This window comes from Arachis duranensis, chromosome 2, assembly GCF_000817695.3.
Source record: "Arachis duranensis cultivar V14167 chromosome 2, aradu.V14167.gnm2.J7QH, whole genome shotgun sequence".
NCBI classification, from domain to species: Eukaryota; Viridiplantae; Streptophyta; class Magnoliopsida; order Fabales; family Fabaceae; genus Arachis; species Arachis duranensis.
In genome coordinates this window covers 26,280,587-26,285,650 of record NC_029773.3, presented here as the reverse complement: position 1 = coordinate 26,285,650, position 5,064 = coordinate 26,280,587, and the positions used below count along the sequence as shown (strand labels likewise).

The 5,064-nt window shown below is 42.2% G+C and overlaps 1 non-coding gene across 1 annotated transcript; it reads right to left on the bottom strand.

The window, feature by feature from the left end:
* Window positions 1-4,523: 4,523 nt before the first annotated feature.
* Window positions 4,524-4,631, bottom strand: LOC127745068 (small nucleolar RNA R71). Its single transcript, XR_008006258.1, has one exon. It is a non-coding gene; the product is annotated as a small nucleolar RNA R71 (small nucleolar RNA).
* Between the last annotated feature and the right edge of the window lie 433 nt (window positions 4,632-5,064).

Sequence of the window (5,064 nt, the reverse complement as noted above, 5' to 3'; positions counted from 1 at the left end):
GATGGATGACTCCCATAATAAATTACCTCAAAACAGAAGCACTCCCTACAGATGAAAAGGAGGCAAAAAGGCTAAAAAGGGAGGCACAGTACTACACTATCATAAACAACACACTATACAAAAGAGGGATATCAACACCTTTACTAAAATGCGTACCGACTTCTAACACAAAGGAAGTCTTGGAGGAAGTGCACAACGGCATTTGTGGTAATCATCTCGGAGCGCAAGCCCTCACCAAAAACATTCTCCGGGCGGGATTATATTGGCCAACTCTACAAAAGGAGGCTACAGAATTTGTGAGGACATGCCCACCATGCCAGAAGCATGCCAACTTTCACATCGCCCCACCAGAAAAGCTCATCAGCGTGACCTCGCCCTGGCCATTTGCGAAATGGGGACTCAACCTTCTCAGACCCTTCCCATAGGGATCGGGACAAGTAAAATTCCTCATAGTAGGAGTAGACTATTTCACAAAATGGATCGAGGCAAAACCCCTAGCCAACGCCACCACTCAAAGAAGTCAAAAATTCCTATATAGGAACATTATTACGAGGTTCGGGGTACCATACTCCATCACCACGGACAACGGTACCCAATTTACAGAGGCAGGCTTTAGAAAACTGGTGGCCGACTTGAACATAAAACACCAGTTCACCTCCGTCGAACATCCCCAAGCCAATGGACAAGCCGAAGCGGCCAACAAAGTCATATTGGCCGGACTAAAGCAGAGGCTACAAGAAGCAAAGGGAGCTTGGGCCGAGGAACTTCCACAAGTCCTTTGGGCGTATCGAACAACCCTCCATTCTACTACAAACGAATCACCATTCTGACTAGCATACGGAGCGGAGGCAATGATTCCAATAGAAATCGAGGAGGGATCTCCCCGAGTAGTCCACTACAATGAACGAGTAAACTCCAAACTTCAGAGAGAAGAGCTCAACTTGTTACCCGAGATCCAAGAAAGAGCTCGGATTAGGGAAGAAGCTTTAAAGCGACGAATGGCTTCCAGATACAATCGAAAGGTAGTGCCGAGAAGTTTTGCAGAGAATGATCTCATCCTAATCAGAAACGACATTGGAACAATTCGACCCGGAGAAGGAAAGCTGGCAGCAAACTGGAAAGGACCCTACCGAGTCATTGAAGTACTGGGGAAGGGCTACTACAGAATGTCCGAGCTTGATGGACGAGAGCTTCCCCGATCATGGCACACCTGCAACCTAAGAAGGTACTACAACTAGAAAAGGCAATGGATCTCACTAGTGGATGTGCTCTTTTTCCTGAAAAGGTTTTTTAATGAGGCACCATATCGAGACCTAGATCATACCCGACTTAAAGGGACAAGGAAATTCCCACATGTATATATTTGCATTTTTTCTTTGAATAAAGTTTATTGAGATATTCTACAAGATTCGAAGACGCATTAATCTGAAGTATTCATCGTCTGATTATAAAGCAACAGGTCGGAAGAAAGTGAAAAACAAATTCACTACGCGACCACGATAAAGACAATCGTCTGATAAAGGTGAAAACGCGATTCACCCAAAAGACGATCTAAAGATGCCAACCATTTTCTACAAATCGGCAAAGATGAACACAGAGTAATGTAAGAAGTTATCGAAAGCAATCCAAAAAAAGAACCTGACGAGGTCTTACGGATAACTAATATAATAACTTAAAAGACTGGCCGACGTTCAGAAGTCGGACCAAGTCAACCCAAGTCTGGCCAACCCTATTAAAGAGGATTACTTTAACTTAGAAGGGCCTGACATAACAAATCAGCCCAAAACTAAAAAAGTTATACGAATAGTCCCTGAAAGAGATCTGACAAAGATCCAAGAAAGAGGACTACGAAAAATAACTTAAAGGAGACCGACATAACCAAGTCAGACTCCTACCACTAAAAAGTTATACGAATAGTCCCTGAAAGAGATCTAACAAAGATCCAAGAAAGAGGACTACGAAAAATAACTTACAGGAGACCGACATAACCAAGTCGGACTCCTACCACTAAAAAGTTATACGAATAGTCCCTGAAAGAGATTTGACAAAGATCCAAGAAAGAGGACTACGAAAAATAACTTAAAGGAGACCGACATAACCAAGTCGGACTCCTACCACTAAAAAGTTATACGAATAGTCCTTGAAAGAGATATGACAAAGATCCAAGAAAGAGGACTACGAAAAATAACTTAAAGGAGACCGACATAACAAAGTCGGACTCCTACTACTAAAAAGTTATCAACATAATCCCTGAAAGAGACCGAGTAAAGGCCCAGAAAATGGGATCACAAAAATAACTTTTGAGGGGGACCAACATAAATCGGTCATAAGGTCCTAAAAATACAAACAAAAGCGAGGAAACCGAGAAACAAGTTGGACCCCCCATAGGCACGGCCTCAAAAGGATCCAAGCTACAAACGATAAGCACGCAAACAACTTAAAGAGGCCAGACAGCAAAATTTCAACAGATATCATGTATAATACAATAAAGCTTCAAGAGGCCACCACAAAACCAACCTCGGAAGCTACTTTTGTTTTTCAAAAAGAGTTGCAAGGCAGACAACTAGAAGCGTCAAGAAGAATAAATAGAACAAAGTTCAAAAGCCCACAAATCGGGCTATTTACACAAAATATCCAGAAAAAAAAGATCAACTAAAGATTGGGAGCTTTCCCGGCAGCATCAGTATGAGGAGAAGGAGGACAAGTCTGAAGGGGCACGGCATCTACGGTTCCATCATCCCGGTTTAGAATCTGGCAATCCGGATCAGATGCAACGGGAGGAACAGAGGAGGTCGACACCTTAAGAGAAGGCACTGGGGGAGGATCAGCCTCATCATCATCCTGGAATTAATGCAAACGCCACAAGAAAAACAGAAATGCAAACGAAAAAACAAAGAGTGGAGAGAACTAAGAAAAGAAGATACGAAAAAAGCAAAAGAAGAGAAACCGTTTCCGGGGTTTCGAAATCCAAAATAAAAGAGCCTAAAGGAAACGGGGCAATTAATGCTCAAAATTAAAAAGCATTAAACCCTCGCACATTCCCAAAAAAGCGCGGGTATAAAAGCGTGCGTCTTTTAGAAGAAAACGTTTTACATTCAAAAAGGACTCTACAAAGAAAAGGAATCGACAAAATGCTTGAGTTCGACTTCACTTAAGAAGGACCGAAGTCAAGGACTCGACCTCTAAAGGAAGAACCGAGCTCAAGCAGGAGCACTGTTCATACCCTAGGTCGAGATGACCGACCCGGGATGTTTAGTGACAAGGCGACCGACCTCTTTAGGTCAGACTATCCGACCTCTTCCCAAAGAGCTCGGTCAAATCAACAGGAAAGCCCAAATAAAGGGCCCAAATAGAGGAACACGACCTAAATCCAGAGGCAATCCCAGCCTACAGGGATAAAGGCGGTCCCGTTGAAGATAAGCTGACCTCACCCAAAGATAAGATAAGATAAGATAAGATAACTAACTTATCTTATCTAGAAAGGTCACTTCTCACCATTATAAATACACTGGAGCACCCAGGTATAACTCATACTCTGATTCTACTCAATACCTGCTTAATACCCTTGCTAACTTAAGCATCGGAGTCCCTTGCAGGTACCCCCCACCCTCCGGGGACACAGGATCAGCACCACCACCAAGTCCAACAAATCGGACACATCAGTTCCGACCGCCGTACACCTGCCGGACACGTCGGCTCCGACCAACACAGAAGATCTCGTCCGAGATCGACCTACAGTTTCAGGTAACCCTCGGAACACAAACCCTTTTTCAAAAATTAATTTTTGAATTCTCTCCCTCTCATCTTCTATTTATTTATTTATTTACTAACACTTCTCTTCATCTCAAAGAATCTGAACCTATCTTCACCCTTGTGTTTGGATTCTTACGTTTTCCTTATTCTATTCCCTTTTTCTTCTACTAACATAAATGAATCTATCTATTGTGTTAAAGAGGATTCCTATTATTATTTTCTGTTCCCTTTTTTTTCATATGAGCAGGAGCAAGGACAAGAATATTCTTGTTGAAGCAGATCCTGAACCTGAAAGGACTCTGAAGAGAAAACTAAGAGAAGCTAAATTACAACAATCCAGAGACAACGTTACAGAAATTTTTGAAAAAGAAGAGGAGATGGCAGCCGAAAATAAAAATGCAACGAGGATGTTTGGTGATTACACTACACCTACTTCCAAGTTTGATGGAAGAAGCATCTCAATCCCTGCCATTGGAGAAAACAATTTTGAGCTGAAACCTCAACTGGTTGCTCTAATGCAACAGAACTGCAAGTTCCATGGACTTCCATTAGAAGATCCCTACCAGTTTTTAACTGAGTTCTTGCAGATCGGTGAGACTGTTAAGACTAATGGAATAGATCCTGAAGTCTACAGGCTCATGCTTTTCCCTTTTGCTGTGAGAGACAGGGCTAGAACATGGTTGGACTCACAACCTAAAGATAGCCTAGACTCCTGGGATAAGCTGGTCGCGGCCTTCCTGGCTAAGTTCTTTCCTCCTCAAAAGCTGAGCAAGCTTAGAGTGGATGTTCATAATTTCAAACAAAAAGATGGTGAATCCCTCTATGAAGTTTGGGAAAGATACAAGCAGATGACCAAAAGGTGTCCTTCTGACATGCTTTCAGAGTGGACCATTTTGGATATATTCTATTATGGTCTGTCTAAATTCTCTAAGATGTCATTGGACCATTCTGCAGGTGAATCCATTCACCTAAAGAAAACGCCTATAGAAGCTCAAAACTCATTGACATGGTTGCAAATAACCAATTCATGTATACTTTTGAGAGGAATTCCGTGAGTAATGGAACACCTCAAAGGAAGGGAGTTCTTGAAATTGATGCTCTGAATGCCATATTGGCTCAGAACAAAATGTTGACTCAGCAAGTCAACATGATTTCTCAAAGTCTGAATGGATGGTAAAATGCATCCAACAGTACTAAAGAGGCATCTTCTGAAGAAGAAGCTTATGATCCTGAGGACCCTGCAATAGCAGAGGTAAATTATATGGGTGAACCTTATGGAAACACCTATAATTCATCATGGAGAAATTATCC